Source organism: Chiloscyllium plagiosum, unplaced genomic scaffold, assembly GCF_037043375.1.
Source record: "Chiloscyllium plagiosum isolate Xiang-an unplaced genomic scaffold, Cpla_swu_hap1 HiC_scaffold_5, whole genome shotgun sequence".
Lineage (NCBI taxonomy): Eukaryota > Metazoa > Chordata > Chondrichthyes > Orectolobiformes > Hemiscylliidae > Chiloscyllium > Chiloscyllium plagiosum.
The window spans coordinates 84,601,648-84,619,936 of NW_028270143.1; the positions used below are offsets into that span (position 1 = coordinate 84,601,648).

General features: G+C 41.8%; 1 protein-coding gene across 9 annotated transcripts in view; it reads left to right on the forward strand.

Moving 5' to 3' along the window:
• The window catches only part of mllt10 (MLLT10 histone lysine methyltransferase DOT1L cofactor), a 294,669-nt gene that overhangs the window by 79,714 nt on the left and 196,666 nt on the right, over positions 1-18,289 (forward strand). The window contains exon 1 of one of the 9 annotated variants that reach the window (XM_087987383.1): positions 15,021-15,109. The exons of the other annotated variants lie outside the window; for them this stretch is intronic. The gene's annotated coding sequence lies outside the window, so the exon portion shown is untranslated. Of the gene's footprint in view, positions 1-15,020; positions 15,110-18,289 lie in introns of those variants that run through there. 9 annotated transcript variants of the gene reach the window in all.

Sequence of the window (18,289 nt, forward strand, 5' to 3'; positions counted from 1 at the left end):
GGAGGATCTGAGCTACAGGGAGAGGCTGAACAGGCTGGGCCGGTTTTCCCTGGAGTGTCGGAGGCTGAGGGGTGACCTTATAGAGGTTTACGAAATTATGAGGAGCATGGATAGGATAAATAGACAAAGTCTTTTCCCTGGCGTCGGGGAGTCCAGAACTAGAGGACATGGGTTTAGGGTGAGAGGGGAAAGATATAAAAGAGACCTACAGGGCAATTTTTTCACACAGAGGGTGGTATGTGTATGGAATGAGCTGCCACATTTAAGAGGCATTTGGATGGGTAGGGATATGGTCCGGGTGCTGGCAGGTAGGACTAGATTGGGTTGGGAGATCTGGTCGGCATGGGCAGGTTGGACCGAAGGGTCTGTTTCCATGCTGTACATCTCTATGATTCTATGACTATGTGTTCCAGAGCTTAATGGCTAATGTGCAAGTTGTGTTAGGTGCTGCATTTTGGGAAGGGAAATCAGGGCAGTACTTACGCACTTAATGGTAAGGTACTGGGGAGTGTTGCTGAATTAAGATCTTGGAGTGCAGGTTCATAGTTCCTTGAAAGAGGAGTCACGGGTAGCTAGGATAGTGTTCGGTATGCTTGCCTTTATTGGTCAGTGGATTAAGTATAGAAGTTGGGATGTCATGTTGCAGCTGTGCAAGATGTTGGCAAGGCCACTTTTGGAATACTGCATTCAGTTCTGGTCTCCCTTCCATAGGAAAGATGTTGTGAATCTTGAAAGAGTTCAGAAAAGATTTACAAGCATGTTGCCAGGGTTGGAGGATTGGAGCTATAGGGAGAGCCTGAATAGGCTGGGGCTACTTTGCCTGGAACTTCGATGCTGAGGGGTGACCTTGTAGAGGTTTATAAAATGATGGGCATGGATAGGATGAGTAGCTAAGGTCTTTCGCCTGGAGTGGCGGAATCCAGAACTAGAGGAGAAAGACATAAAAGGGACCCAAGAGGCAACTTTTCCACGCAGCGGGTGGTGTATGTATGGAATGAGCTGCTAGAGGAAGTGGAGGAGGCTGGTACAGTTACATTTAAATGGCATCTGAATGGGTAGAGGAATAGCGAGGGTTCACAGGGATTACGGGCCAAATGCTTGAAAATGGGACTTGATTAATTTAGGATATATTTCGGCATGGGCAAGTTGGAGCGAAGGGTCTGTTTGCGTGCTGTACATCTCTGTCTCCATGATAACGCTACCTTCAAGTTCCTCTCCAAACCACTCCCCATCCTGACTTGGAAATATATATCCGTTTCTTCACTGTCACTGGGTCAGTATCCTGGAATTCCCTCAAATGCCGCTGTGGGTTGACCCACAGCAGGTGGGTTCAAGAAGGCAGCTCACAACCACGTTCTCAGGCAACTCGGGACGGGCAATAAATGCTGGTTAGCCAGTGAGGCTCACATCCCACAAAATGAATAAGAAAAAAAAAATTCCAAGATTTTGAAAGTGAATGGTGTATTACTCGCTGCCCTGAAAAAAATGAAAGGTGACATCAAATACACAACAGACAAAAACAGCAGAAGAGCTAGCAAAAGGGTGGGTTGCCTAGTCTGTATGGAAAGCTGAAAGAATTGTAGATAAAGATCTTTAGAGTCCCTTTGGTTTCAAGGATGAAAAGAACAAAGAAAATTTACAGCCCAGGAACAGGCCCTTCGGCCCTCCAAGCCTGACCTGATCCAAATGTACTGTCAAAACCTGTCGGTCAGTTCCTAAGCATTTGTATCCCTCTGCTCCCCACCTACTCATGCATCTGTCCAGACGCATCTTAAACGAATCTACTGTGCCTGCCTCTACCACCTCTGCTGGCAACGTGTTCCAAAAGCCCACCACCCTCTGTGAATTTCTTGCTGCGTGTATCCCCCTTAAACCTTCCACCTCTCACCTTGAAAGCATGACTTCTCGTTATTAAATCCTTTACCCTGGGAAAAAGCTGGTCTCTATCCACCCTGTTTATACCCTTCATGATTTTGTAAACCTCAATCAGGTCCCCCCTCAATCTCCTTTTTTTTTCCAAGTGAAAATAAACCTAACCTTACTCAACCTCTCTTCATAGCTAGCACCTTCCATACCAGGCAACATCCTTGTAAACCTTCTCTGCACCCTCTCCAAAGCGTCCACGTCCTTTTGGTAATGTGGTGACCAGAACTGTACACATATTCTATATGCGGCCGAACCAATAACTTGTACAATTTTAACATGACTTGCCAATTCTTATACTCAGTACCCCGTCCAGTGAAGGTAAGCATACTTTATGCCTTCTTGACCACTGTATCCACCTGTGCAGCAACCTTCAGGGTACAATGGACCTGCACTCCCAGATCTCTCTGCCCATCAACTTTTCCCAAGGCTCTTCCATTAATTGTGTAATTCGCTCTAGAATTAGACTTTCCTAAATGCGTCTCCTCACAATTGTCTGGATTGAAAGCCATCTACCACTTTTCCGCCCAACTCTCCAGTCTATCGATATCCTCCTATATTCTCTGACAGTCCGTTACGCTTTCTGCTACTCCACCAATTTTTGTGTCATCTGCAAACTTGCTGATCGTACCAACAGTGCCTTCTTCTAGATCATTTATGTATATTACAAACAACAGTAGCTCTAATACTGACCCCTGTGGAACACCACTGGTCACCTTTCTCCATTTCGAGAAACTCCCTTCAACTACTCCCTTCTGTCTCCTGTTGCTCAACCAGTTCTTTATCCACCTAGCTGGAACACCCTGCACACCATGTGACTTCACTTTCTCCATTAGTCTACAATGGGGAACCTTATCAAACGCCTTACTAAAGTCCATGTATATGACATCAACAGCCCTTCCTTCATCTAACAACTTGGTCACTTCCTCCAAGAACTCTATTAAAATAGTTGGTAAGGCATGATCTCCCCTGCACAAAACCATGTTGCCTATCACTGCTAAGCTCATTTTTTTTTCTAAGTATAAATAGATCCTATCTCTCTCTACCCTCTTTAGCAACTTCACCACCACTAACATCAGGCTCACTGGTCTACAGTTACCCGGAATATCCCTACTACCCTTGTACAGGGGGACAACATGAGCAACCTTCCGGTCCTCCAACACCACACCTGTATTTAAGGATGCCACAAAGATATTTGTCAGGGCCCCAGCTATTTCCTCTCTCGCCTCCCTCAGCAACCTGGGATAGATCCCATCGGGTCCTGGGAATTTGTCCACCTTAATAACCTCTAGCATACCCAACATTACTTCCCTACTTATGCCAATGTGATCCAGACTCATCAAATTTCTATCTCTAATCTCAAGATTCATCATGTTCCTCTCCTCAGTGAACACTGATGCAAAGTAATCATTCAGAATCTCACTCATTCTCTCAGGTTCGGCATACAGCCTTCCTTCATTATCTTTTAGTGGACCAATCCTTTCTCTAGTTACCCGTCTGCTGCTTGTATAAGAATAAAATGCTTTGGGATTTTCCTTAATTCTGCTTGCTAAAGCTATTTCATGACCCCTTAGCCCGCTTGATTCCTTGTTTAAGACTTGTCCTACTCTTCCGATATTCTTCCAGGGCCCGTTCTGTACTTAGCTGCCTAGACTTTATGTATGTTTCCCTTTTCCTCTTGGCTAGTCGTACAATTTCTCCTATTGTTCACAAATCTTGCCCTTGCTATCCTTTGCCTTCAACGGGACATGCCTACCCTGCGCTACCGTTAACCTAACTTTGAAAGCCTCCCACATCTCAAATGTGGACTTCCCTTCAAATAGCTGTGTCCAATCCACATTTCCCAGCTCCTGCCTAATTTTGATATAATTGGCCTTGGCCCGGTTTAGTACTCTTCCCTTAGGACCACTCTCTTCTTTATCTACGAGTATTCTAAAACTTACAGAATTGTGGTCACTGTACCCAAAGAAATCCCCCACCGCAACTTCTACCACCTGTCCTGACACGTTCCCCAGTACCAGGTCCAATATGGCCCCCTTCCCTCGTCAGACTATTGACATACTGCTGTAGAAAACTCTCCTGGACGCTTCATACAAATTCTACTCCACCAGAGTAGAAAAGATCAGAGTCCAACTGTTTAGTGATGTTCTGTTTGCAGATCTTGAGTTCTCAATGAATTGTATCTATTTTGATAGTTTTTGTTTTCTTCATTGGTGCTTGTTCTCTGGCAGAGAGAATGAATATTTGCCATTATCAGTCCATCTTCATTTTCTTGCTTTTTTTTTGCTCAAAAGACGTTTACCTTTGTAGGATATGGTGTCTATGTCCTTGTTTAGTTTCAGATTAGATTACTTAGTGTGGAAACAGTTCTTTCGGCCCAATAAGTCCACACTGACCTGCCGAAGCGCAACCCACCCAGACCCATTCCCCTACATTTACCCCTTCACCTAACACTATGGGCAATCTAGCATGGCCAATTCACCTAACCTGCACATTTTTGAACTGTGGGAAGAAACCGGAGCACCCGGAGGAAACGCACGCAGAGAATGTGCAAACTCCACACAGTCAATCGCCTGAGGCGGGAATTGAACCTGGGTCTGTGGCGCTGAGAGGCAGCAGTGCTAATCACTGTGCCACCGTGTCGCCCACATGCTGGGTATTTATTGCTAATCTTTTGTCTGTCAATGTAAGCAGTTATCATACAAGTATGAGTAAAATGAGCGATGCAAATGTCCTTACGTCAGTGTTTGTGCCTTGATTTGCAGTGATAGTTCCTATGCAGCCAGTTTTGTATTTTTCATGTGGGTTATGAGTTTGTTTGTTAGATGGTATCAGCTATTTTAGGTCAACAGTAACTTTTTTTAGGGCAATAGTTTTAGTTCATAAAAATGAGATACTACAGTAAAACAAATTTTAAATATTGGTGGTCCATTGTCACTACAATCCGAATAATAACCTGTGAAATGTAGGAACTGATGTGAATTTCCATTCTTTGAATAATCTTGCTATGAAAACCTTGAGAAAAAGTTGCAATTAATTGAATGCGTGTACTTTTAATTTTAACAGGATACTAACTTCATAATTACTTCTGAACACCCTCACTGGCTTGAAAACCTGGTTTTGTACTTGCAATATGATTTTTGAAATATCTATGTTTTTTTTTCTATTTATATTTTAACTTCTATTTAAATCAAAATCATTTCTTGCCCTCTAAATTAAATTACAAGTGAAGGAGAAAGTGCTTTTAATTCCTTTTATTTGCTCTCTGAGAATACTTTGTGATTCGCCATTTGTCCTACTCATAATAACTCGGCGACCAGTGTATGGAAATCCATGGAGTTGCCACAGAAATTGAACCATGTTTATAGACTGTTGTCTTTCAAGAGGGTGGCAACTGCTGCCAGCTGTCAAAACCAGTCTATTTAGAATGTTTATCACAATGCGCATTTATTTTTTCCACATGGTAAGAATTGGAGAAACCTTTCTTGACTTGTGAAGTTTGACGCTTCTCTTCTGTTTTGCGTTTATTAATTGGAGGCCTTAATTGCTGTAGGGAAAAAAAACTTGCTTATACTTAATCAATAAAATTGCAGCACTCCATCTTGGAAGAGATGGTAATTCACATTCATGTTGTCTTAGTACCTGCACTCTGTTTGTTGCGATGAAATAGAATTTTTTGTTTCTGGAATCCAACTTTATGATTCATTTTTGTCATAATCTCATCATATCCTATGTTAATAACTTTTAGAGCAAGGCATTTAGTTAAATGAGCTGCTGGTTTGTTTTTATTGCTGTGCATACATCATTGATTTGTCCTATTTGTTTTCTCCAGAAATGCATCCCTTATTCTAGAGCCATGTTTAGTTTCTTATCATTATTAATTGTTCCACTTGTCTAATGTTGTTTGTATGAAGGTGATAGTTTAGTTTCACAGAAAATTGATGTATCTGACCAATTATTTATTCTTCACGGGTGAATTGTTTGGTAAATGGTCATAACCTGTGTTTACTAAGCTACCATCAGCACAAGCATACTTTTTAGTAGGCATGACTAGATTGGAATGATTTAACCACTTATTTGCTTCAAAACAAATGATCTTTCGCTCTTCTTGCCAGCCCTCCTTCACAAATGTCAGCTGTGATTCTCCACCATAAACCAATCTTATATAGTTAACTTGTTGCAAACCTGTTACCAAATCATGAGCTCAATAGATCAATTGAGATTTTAGGGAAACACACTGTTAAATATTGCTAATTATTTTTATTCATTCACAATTATATACCCTTCGGTTTCATCCCATTTTTCATGTGAATAGTTCACCTGAAGCGATTTTTGTTAGTCAAGAATATCTCAACAGGAATTGATCCCTTAAAATTAACCAAGTTACCCTAACTTGGTTACATTTCTGTTCAGTGGATTAATGGAATTTCTGCTTGCTAATGGTCAGGAAGTTCACTCTGGGATATGGGCATCACTGGCTGGACCATTTATTGCCAATCGCTAGTTGCCCTTGGAAAGGTCATCTGCCACCTTGACTGCAGCAGACCATTTATTGTAGGTACAGCATAATGTTGTTAATGGAGGGAGTTTCAGGGTTTTGATTCAGTGACACTGGAGGAATTAGGTAGTATTTTGTCAAGTCAGGATGGTGTGTGACTTGTATGGGAGCTTGCAGGTGATGTTCCCATTTATCTGCTCCTTTTGTCCTTCTTGATGGAAGTAGTCATGGGTTTGTAAAGTACTGTCCAAGAGACCTTGGATAATTCCTCAAGTACATCTTTGAGATGGGCGACATTGCTGCTGATGTCCCTGCTAAAGGTAGTGAAGGCTTGCGGATGTGGATCCATTCAAGTAGGCTCGTTCACTTTCGAGTGTTGTTCGAGCTGCACTCATCCGGGCAGGTGGGGAGTATTCCAAGTAAATAGTTGTCAGGCTTTGGGAAACCGGGAAGAGTTACTCCTGCAGAAAGCATAGCCTCTGACCTCCTCTTGTAGCTACAGTATTTATGTGACTGACCAGAAACTGAACTGAGTCTGCAGTGTGATGCTGGAAAAACGCAGCTGGTCAGGCAGCATCCGAGAAACAGGAGAATCGACATTTCGAGCATAAGCTCTTCAGGAATGAACTGGAACAATGGTACACTCATTGAGGATTCAGTGATGTTAATACAATTGAATGTCATGGGGTGATTGTTAAATTCTTTCTTGTTGAAGATGGTAGCTGCCTAGGATTTATGTGGCACAAATGTTACTTGCTGCTTGTCAGCCCATGGCTGCATTTGGAAATCGACTGTTTGTGTCTGAGGAGTCACGAATGGTGACGAACGTTGTGCAATCATCCGTGAACATCCCCACATCTGACCTTTTATGATGGAGAGAAAGCAGTTGATGTAGCAGTTCAAGATGGTTGAACCTAGGACACTCCTCTAAGCCACTCGTACAGCAGAAAAGACTGACTACCAACAAATAAAAATGATCTAACCAGTGGAATATTTTCCTTCTGATTCCCATTGACACCAATGTACAAGAGCACTGTGATGTCACACTTGGTCAGTTGCAACCTTGACGTCAAGGGCTGTTGCGTTTACTTCACATTAGCCAACCAGGGAAGTTGGTAGTATAACATTTAAAGGAAAAAAAAAGTTTTAAAACCAACAAGATCCCTGAAAAACAAAGTTAAAGAGGGAAACAGGGTAAATTTGCAAGTAATATCAAAACAAACAGCAAGAACTTCCTTTAAATAGAAAGAGAGAAGCTGGTGATCCTCTGGTTAAACCACCACCAATCATCTGAGTAGCCTGATGGTCCTCTAGGGTTGTAGTGACTTTACCTTTATAGGTCCATTAGAGAATGAGGTTGGTATAGTAATAATAATAGGGAAGAAAGAAATGGCAGAGGAATTGATTAAATACTTAACATCCATCTTCACAGAAAACACCAGCATTCCAAAATTACTAAATGCTGAACAAACAAAAGTGGGGAAAGCAATATGTCCAGCAACTGTCACTAGAAAAAACGTGCCTGGGATACTAATGGGACTAAAAACTGAGAAGATGCCTGGACCTGATGGGATACATCCTAAGATATTTAAGGAAGTAGATACAGAGATAGTGGATGCACTGGTAGTAATCCTTCTGGAAGCTTTGGATTGTGGAAAAGTCCCAGAGGACCAGAAAACTGTCAATTGAAGGGCAGGAGACAAAATAAAAACAGGTACCTGTAGGCCAGTTAGCTATTGTCTGTTATTGGGAAAATGTTAGTATATCATAAGGGATGCTATAGCAGACATTTAGGAATACGTAATGATTAAACAGAGCCAGCATGATTTCATGAAGGTGAAATCATGCTTGATTAATTTGCAGAATTCTATAAGAAGGTGACAAACAGGATAGATGAAAGGAAAGTGGATGTAATACATTGGGATTTTCAGAAGATGTTTGATAAGGTACCAAGCATTAACTTACTTAAGATGAGAGCTGATGTTGTTGGAGGTCCTCTATTAGCATGGATAGAGGATTGGATAACTAATATATGACAGTGAGCTGGGGTAAAGGGGCATTTTAAGGATGGCAACCTCTAACCAGTGGAGTGCCACAGGGATCAGTGTTGGGGCCACAGTTGTGCCCAGAATATATTAATGACTGAGGAAAGTGAATGTACCATAGCCGAGTTTGCAGTTGACAAAAATACATGGGAAGACAAGTGGTGAGGATGGTAGTGCCTGCAGAGGAATATAGATGGGCTAAGTGAAAGGGTGAAAACTTAGCAAATGTAACATGCAAAAATGTGAAGTTATGCACTTTGGCATAAAAAAAGAGAAGCTGAATATTATTTAAATGGAGCAAGATTGCAGACAGCTATGCAGCAGAGCAATTTGAGAGTTTTCATGCATGAGTTGTCAAAAACCTAGCACCCAAGTTCAGTCAGTCCCGGGCAAGTCAAATAGGATGCTGGTCTTTATTTGAAAGGGAATTAGTATATAAGTAAGGAGGTTTTACTGAAACTATACAAGGCAGTAGTTAGACCATAGTCAGAATACTGAGAACAGTTTTAGGTCCTTTGCCTGCAATGTCAGTCTTAAAAAAAAAAAGATTATGCTATGTAGAGGAGGTTCACTCAGCTGTTACTGAATATGTAGGGACAGTCTTCTGAGGAGAGATTGAGTAGGTTGGGCATATGATCATTGGAAGTTAAGTATGAGAGGCAATCTTATTGATTGCTATGACATACTTTGGGGATCTTGACAGGGTATATGCGTAAAGGTTGCTTCCCCTTCTAGGACCAGAAGGCATAATCTGAGAATAAGGCATCACACATTTAAGAAAGATGGGGAGGAATTTCATCTGAGCAAGGTGAATCTGTGGAATTCTTTACCATAGAGGGGTGTAGAGGCTGGATCATTAAGTATATTTAAAGGCTGAGAGAGACCGGATAAAAATCTCTCAAGTATTCTTGGGTTATGGGGAAAAGATGGGAAAGGACAGGAAAAGAGTTGAGGATTATTAGATCAGCCATGGTCTCATTGAATGGCAAAGCAGACATGTTGGGCTCAATGTGCCTCCTTCTACTCATACGTCTTATGATCATATGTCTGGTATTCAGCACTTTTGTCCATGTTTGTTCTAATTCTATGAGGTTAGGAGCTGAGTGGCCTTGGAAGCCAGACTGAGTATCAGTGGGCAGGTTATTGCTATGCAAGTACTGCATTGTTAATGACCCTTTCTATAACTACTAATGATTGAGAATGGACTGAGGGGTGGTAATTGGCTGGTTTAGTTTGTTCTGCTTTTTGTGTAGAATGTACCTGAGTAATTTTCCACATTGTTCGGTACTGCCAGTGTTGTAACTGTTTTGCAACTTGGCTAGGGGTGCAGAAAGTTCTGGGACACAAATCCTCAGGACTGTTGCCAGAATATTGTCAGAGTACACACTGACTCTCTGAAGAGCATCCCACCCAGGGCAAATCCGTGTAGACACTGGGGGAATATGCAAATTCACACTGTTGCCCGAGGGCGGAATTGAACTGGGGTCTCTGACGCTGACCACTAGCCGCCATGCCATCCTTTGTTCTCATGATGAGAAGTAGAACATGAAATTTGTCTGTTAGTGACAGGATTTGGAAATAAAAATCAAATTGGTCACCTCAGATAGCAAAATGAATCACTTTTTTAAAATTTAGTCTTGGATTGTTATATATTTCTGAACCATCGAAGATGAATATAATAAATACTAGTACTCTGTATCAATAGAATTTTCAAAGGGCATTTCCGTTTTACACGAGGTACCTGGTCATTGATCATCCATGCAACTCACCTGACTGTGGGGGTGGGTCCTCCAACTCTGTCTCTGCTACAGGCAGCGTGAAACACAGTAGTTTGCCTCTTGCACCTGGAGCGCCTGGGAAGGAATCCTTTCTCCTCTTTCAGCATCAAGGCGGCAACATTTGTCATGTCCATCTCAAATTCCGAGGAATCTTTAACGCTTGACAGAGAGGGAGAACCAATGGGTTATAGAACAGTTGAAAAGGCTGTCAAAGAGCCGGGTATTCTCTGCTCCCACACTGTTTGCGCATTTGCAGCTTTTTTGGTCCATGAGCTTGTTCAGGACAGTCGCATCAACCCGAACGTTATATGTAGCTGAACCTCATGTTGACCACGTCTATTACCAATACAGGGCTCTCCAGAGAATCTCTGCAGTGTGGAAGGTGGCCGTTTGGCCCATCGTGTCCACAGTGACTCTCTGAACAGCTCACCTTCTATCTCTGTGACCCTGATATTGCCATGGCTCATTCACCTAGTCTGCACATCCCTGGACGCTACTGGGCAATTTAGTTTGGCCAATCCACCTAACTTGCACATTTTGGACTATGGGAAGAAGTTGGAGCACCCAGAGGAAACCCATGCAAACAGAGGGCGAATGTGCAAATTCCGCAAAGACAGTCGCCAGAGTGCGGAATTGAACCCGGGTCCCTGGAGCTGTGAGGCAGCATGGTTCCTACACCCAACTTCATTCCCTGAAATAAACCGTCTCTCTTGTTTAGTCTTGTCTGGCATTGGCATTCCTGATGCCATTTCGTACCACGTACCACCCCCCCGTCCCCACCAAGGTCTGGGAAAATACAATTTAATGTGGTTTGGCATCTCCACCCCTCATGCAGCCACAGCAATAGCTCCAATAGAGTTGCTGTTTCTTTAAGCCTGCCTTAAAAGTTTGGACTGCTCCTTCTGCCTGTCCATTGGATTATGGATGGTATGGAGCTGTCCTTGTATGTCGAATACATAGTTAAATTTCCTGCTGGTAAACAAGTGCCTGTTATCTCTGACTAACACTTTCAGGAATCCATGTAACGTAAAAGATAATGCAGTTTTTCTATCGTCATCCTAATGTTTGAAGAATGAACTCTATGTATGTCCAGCCACTATGACTGGCGTCCACAATGACTAAGAACATTGTGTCTGTGAAAGGAGCTGCGTAGTTGAAGGGTAACTGAGTCCAAGGTTTACCTGACTAATCCCACAAGTGTGGGGGAGCTGCTGGCAGTTATTTCTGTCCTTGTTGTCACTCTGGGTGCTGCCACTCCAATGTAGCTATGTCTGCATCCTATCCTGGCCACCAGACGTAACTTCTCCCTGACATTTTCATTTTCGAAACTTCTGGATAACCCAGGTGAAGTTCAGCCAGTTTCTGGTGGTGGCCATTGCTAGGGACAGTCACTCTTGCTCCCCATAATAATATACGATCTCTGCAATGATCTGGTCTCTCTGGTCCAACGTCATTTCAGTTCTGGTTGTGACAGCTCTTTTCGTTTTCCTCCATCATCGCCAGCTGTTTGTTTTACCAGGATTGAATCTTTCTGCATCCAAAGTCTGATATTGTCAGCTGTGACTGGGAGTGTGTTCAAAAAATTTAGAACCATATTGGACTCTGGTATGTCTGCCAGCGGGAGGCAGCTCAGTGCATTCATGTTTGCTGCATGGCCTCTTGGATGGTGTTCTAACTTGTAATTACGTGCACTTAGTATTAGAGCACACTGCTGAATTCAGCCTAAAGGAATGGGTGGCACTGTCTTGTCCTCTTTAAGTAGATCTATCAGGGGTTTGTGGTCTTATTGCAAACTTTTGTCCCTAAAGCTATTGGTGGAACTTCATGACTCCAAATATGATTGATTGCCAAATCTTCCTTCTCAATCTGGGCATGTTTTTGCTCTGCATTAGCCAAATTCTGGATGGCTACGCTATTGGGCATTCCTATATATTGGGCCACCAAGTAGGTAACATTACCCTGATGTCATATGGGGAGGCAGTGCATGTCAATACTAGATTGTAGTGTGCCAACACCTCAGAGGATGACCGCGGTTTCTTCACTGCCCTGAAGGCTTTGGCTTGGCCACGTGACCATTTCTACGGCTGACCTCTTTTTAATAAGAGTTGATGCAAAGGTGCTAGGATGGAGGCCAGGTTATTTGAACTTAATAGTTCACCAGTCCTAAGAAAGATCTAAGCTCTGGTACAGATGTGGGAGCCAGGGTACCTTTAAACGCCCTCACTTTACTTACCAACAGGTATTACCTGGTCTTTTTGACCCTGTAGCCCTAGTAGGTCACTTGGATGTTTGCAACACACTTTTTCCCTTCTAAGTTGTGCGCCCCCCTGGGAGAAACATCTGTGGACTATGTCCAAGTTCTCTCACTGTTCCTTATTGGCCTTTGCTGTTATTAGTATATCATCTAATAAATGGTGACCTACAGTGGTCCTTGTAAAATGTTCTCCATCATCTGCAAGAAAATTGCACAGGCTGACGATACCCCAGGTGGCAGTCTCCGACCTTCCTGGAAAATCCTTCAGATGTTTAATTCGCCCTTCACATTAGGGAATCACTTTCTAATTGAAAAATGTTGAGCCAGTGTAGGTGAATCTTTGTCAACCAATTTCGCCCCATCAAACTTGGGCCTGAGCCTTTTACTACAGTCAGTGGTAACTGAACTGCTGCTTCTCATAAAAGACTGGAACCAAAGTTGTACGCCTAATCTGTAAAGAGTCCTCAGTATAGGTTCAGTCCAGCAGAGGTCTTGCACACGCTGCAAGTGTGGAGTGCAGAGAGAATTTTGTTAAAGGGCTTGTTCTGTAATCACTAAAACAGCCACGCTGGTAGGCGTTTCAGACTGGAGACCTGTGACCAGTGTTGTGCCACAGCATTGGTGCTTGGTCCACTGCTTTTTGTAATTAATATAAATGGTTTGGTTGTGAAAATAGGAGTTATAGTTAGTAAGTTTGCAGATGACACTCAAAATTGGAGGTGTAGTGAACAGCGTGAAGGTGGTTACCTCTGAGTACAATGGTATATTGATCTGATGGCCCAATGGGCTGAAGAGTGGCAGATGGAGTTTAATTTAAATAAATGTGAGGTGCTGCATTTTGGAAAAGCAAATCAGAGCAGGACTTGTACACTTAATGTTAAGGTCCTAGGAAGTGTTGCTGAACAAAGAGACCTTAGAGTGCTGGTTCCATACTTTCCTTGAAAGTGGAGTCGCAGGTAGATAGGATAGTGAAGAAGGCATTTGGAATGCTTTCCTTTATTGGTCAGAGTATTGAGTACAGGAGTTGGGAGGTCATGGTGCGGCTGTACAGCACATTGGTTAGGCCACTGTTGGAATATTACGTGCAATTCTGCTCTCCCTCCAATCAGAAGGATGTTGTGAAACTTGAAAGGGTTCAGAAAAGATTTACAAGAATGTTGCCAGGGTTGGAGGATTTAAGCTATAGGGAGAGGCTGAATAGGCTGGGGCTGTTTTCCCTGGAGCATTAGAGGCTGAGGAGATGACGTTATTAGAGGTTCATAAAATCATGAGGGGTATGGATGTGATAAATATGCAAGGTCTTTTCCCTGGGTGGGGGAGTCCACAACTAGAGGGCATAGGTTTAGGGTGAGAGGGGAAAGATATAAAAGAGACCCAAGGGGCGACGTTTTCATGGAGGAAAACGTATGTGTATGGAATGAGTTGGCAGACACACTGGTGGAGACTGGTACAGTTACAACATTTTAAAAGGCATCTGGATGGGTGTGAAAAGGAAGGGTTTGGAGGGATATGGACCAGGTGCTGGCAGGTGGGACTAGATTGGGTTGGGATGTCTGCTCGGCATGGATGAGTTGGACCGAAGGATATGTTTGCATGCTGTACGTCTCTATGACTCTAAGTGGGTGACCGTTTTAACCAGATGTTTATTTTCTTTCTGATTTGGATATTGTTAAGCAATTTAACAGTTTCAAATCAGATGTACATGGATTTTCCAGAATGTGTACTCTCCTGGAGTTCTCTTGCTGAATTTAGGTCCAGTGGGACTTTTTGCTGTCTCAAGTCCACTTACCAGCAGCAACTACAATGGCTTGCCGGCCCGGATGCTGAAGAAAATTTTGACTATTTGGCGGAGACTTTGTAGTAGCCTGGCAATTGTCGGCTACGGTTGTTGGTTTGTACTGAGAGAAGAGTAGGCCTCTTGTAACTCAAGTAACTTTATTAATGTGTTAGACAATACACATGTACCTTGTATGTTTTACCACAAACATAACTTGTGTACCAACTAGGATCCTCTGACACTCCCTGAGTAGTCACAGAATATAAAAGCTAATACCCCAGCAGGATAGTTGCTGATGCTGACACAGGCTGACACTGGCCAGGTGCTCCATTCCCTGCTTCTCTCTTGTCGGCACTATGTCCTTTACGTAAGGTCTGCTTCTGTGATGGTTGGTCTCTGGAATTTTTGCTGACTCTAGCCTGAGTGTAGTCGTCTTATTCCTTTCTTTACCTCTTTGCAGCTGGGCTGTCTCTTGCCCATTGGGTCAGTCCTGACTGCTTTATTGCATGCCTTTATCTTAATGACCGAGGCACAAGGAGCTATGTAGCATTACCTCATTACCTTGTCCAGATAGGGCTTCAGCTTTACTTAATCTTCCTTGTTTATCACATAAATACCTGGACTCTGATCAGTTTTGGTTCACAAGCCGTTTTTCCTATGTGTCAACAATTTCAGTATTTGTCTGAAGTGTGTCGACTGTTTATATCCCCCTCTCTCTGTCTCTTCCTGCAGGCCTGGCTACCAACTTGGTTTTGTTTTGGGGTTTTGCTGTGGGCTCAATAAGGCTATGCAATTGCCTTCACTCAAGTGTGTTCCCCAAGCTCAGTCAGCCTGGTAAGGATGTCTACTTCCATTGGAATACCCTGCAACGCATATGATCCACTTGATGCATTTTCCGATGATAAAGCCAGTTGTTGTGCCTGTTTGAAATTTAGTTGGGCTTCAGCTAGTAGGTGCTTTTGCATAGTTACATCATTCATCCCTCATATCAAATGGTGCCTCAACATGTCGTTAAAGTTTAAACCGAAGTTGCATGCCTCTGCCAGTCATCTTTAACCAACTGAAAAACCTGATACAGATTCCCCTTTTTTCTCAAATTACAGAACAAAATTACGTCTCAGAATTAGAAGAAACCTAGTGTCATAATATTCCTTAACTAAACCTGTTAACCCTTGAAAGGTTTTAGTATCTGATGCCTCAGGGACAGCTAATCTCCTAATGACCAAAAAAGCTGCAGGTCCACAGGCTGTCAATAAAATTACTCATTGCTTTTCATCTGCCCCAATGTCATTTGCTTGGAGAGGGTGGGGTGGTGGGGGGAGGAAAGAAGTGCATTCTTTCTATATACTGGGCCCAGTTTGGGGCAGTATCAAATGTGTCAAGCTTCCCAAATAATGGTATGATGACAAAGCTTACCCTGACTCAAATATGATTGTTTCGAATGAATTTCTTCAGGAGCGTGTATTTCCCTTGAGATGATATAGAAAACTTAGTTGTAAGCAAGCCATTTGGCCCAAATAGTTTGAGTTCTGAATGTCCTGCTACCCGACTTCTGCTGTTAATGGTATAATGCTGTGTTCCTTGCTTGCTTTGTATGCAAGCCAGGCAAGTATATGGACATAGCCATGCTGTTTATCTCAATTTGTACTTGTGTTTAGTTATCCACAGACCAATCACATTCTGGGTAAAGAGGTTTCTTCCATGTTCCTTGTCGGGCATATTAAGAAGAGTTACACAATTGATTTGTAAAATTGCAGAGCTGAGCAATGAATACACATTATGATCGTTGGAACTTAATCTTGAGAGGAGAGGAAAATTGGGTTATCAGGTGTGCAAAATGTGTATCTATTCAGGACAGTATCTTTGTAAATATGTTACAGTTTCAAGTGAAGCCTTTCAGAATTGAGATTACTTCATGTAAAATAGTGATAAACTTGCAGAAAGTGCTGGTGCCATGGTTGTGCTTGTCTGAATTTAAAAAAACTTTTTTAAAAGGACTAGCTAAAGCATTTCCTAAAAGTTGACATTATTTGTTTCAAATTAACACATTCCGCTTCCATCTCTTTCTCTTAGTAGGTGATTTTTTTTTTCTCTAATTCTGTCTTATTTTTCTTCCTTTTCTCTCGTCTCATTGATTCAAACCATTCTATGATCTTTAGAACATTTTATGGCACAGAAAGTTGCCATTCTTTGAGACAGTGCAAGACCAATTTAGTGGACTGTATTATACAATTTCCTCCTGAAGGAATCCACCTTAGGCAGTGTATTTTGGAATGTAGTCAGTTCTCGTATAAACCTTGTTTGAGAATGTTCGCTCTTCGGGGAAAAAAGAAATTCTGTTGTATGTAAAGCCAGGGCTATAAAAAGCTTGGTTTAAAGCACAAATCCAATTCATGAGCTGTTGAGTTATGTTATGAAACGTAGATTATAATTTTTGAAATTTGTTTAAAATTATATTTTACACTCTAGAATATCAAATATTGTCAGGCTTTGAGCATTTTAATTGGTCAACTCTTTCCTTTTTTATTACTGCATTTTCCTGATTGTTTAATAAGTCCTTAGTCATCTTAGTACTTCCTTTGCTGCTCCACTGTTCAATGTAAATCAACAGTGTGAGATTGAGGAACTATTCCAAGGTGCAGGATCATTGTAAGACTTGGTTGCTAATATGCGATCCTTGATTTGGTTGGTGAATACAAATTCGTCCATCACCAGTAAAACTAACTAAATGGAAATTATGTCATAGCAATTTGCATAGCCTGGCTTTTCTCTTTCTGTTTACAGATATTGGATACCATGTTTTATTAAAAATATTCAAGTTTCTTTCAAAAACAGTCTTGACATAAAATACTAAATAGGCAGCGTGTTTAGAGTACAGGTTTGATAAGGGCCACAATATTCAAAACTGAAGAAATTAGGAATCTAATTTGTATCTTTGCTCTTTTATTAAATATCTTTGGATTATATTTAGATACCAAACTTTAGCAATACCAGTCTTTACGGAAATTATAAGTTTTTGGATATTTCAATTCCCTCAAACAAGTAAATAAGAATATGTTATGGACCAGACCAGACCAGACCCCCTCAAAATATTATAAGAAGGTAGCCTAGACCCTAACTTACTTTAAAGGTAAAGTACCATGTTCCAGATGCAATGTGATTGATCAATTTATTCGCTGTTAAACAAAACCCAACTTATTCGAACACTGTAGTTAAAATATAACAGAAGAGGAATTTAGAATAACAACTCTGAGAAAGCTTAACAATAAATGCAGTAACTATTACTAATTGACTGTTCCATTTTAGTAATACCCTGTAAACACATCCCTTGGCAAAACGTCAAGTTCAGAAAATAAATTTGTCTTGCAGGTAACTTAGCAGTAGAGAGAAACCCCAGCTTCTAACTGTAACTGAGAGGGGGAAAATATAACTTCTACTTCAAAACTCCAGCAGATTCTGGATTGAATGAAATGGTGGCCAATCTGTGGAATTTGCTGCCACAGAAGGATGTGGAGGCTGCGTATATTCCAGAAAGATATTGATACATTGTTATATATTACAAAGATCAAGGGCATAGAAAGAAAACTGAAATGTGGTGTTGAGTTAGAGGATCAGCCATGATTGTATTGAATGGCAGATCAAACTGGAGTTGAATATATTCCTCGTCCTCCATGTTAAAATCATGTCTCTCAAACTTGATTGGTTATTTGAAGAAGTAACAAAAGGAATTGATGAGGGCAGAGTAGTGGATTTCAGTAAGGTGTTCAACAAGGTTCCCCAGGGGAAACTGGTGAGCAAGCTTAGATCTTGTGGAATACAGGGAGAACTCGCCATTTGGATACAGAACTGGCTCAAAGGCAGAAGACAGAGGGTGGTGGAGGAAGGATTGTTTTTCAGATTGGAGGCCTGTGACCAGTGGAGTGCCACAAGGATTGGTGCTGTGTCCACTACTTTTCATCATTTATATAAATGATGTGGATGTCAGCAGAAGAGGTATAGTTAGTAAGTTTGCAG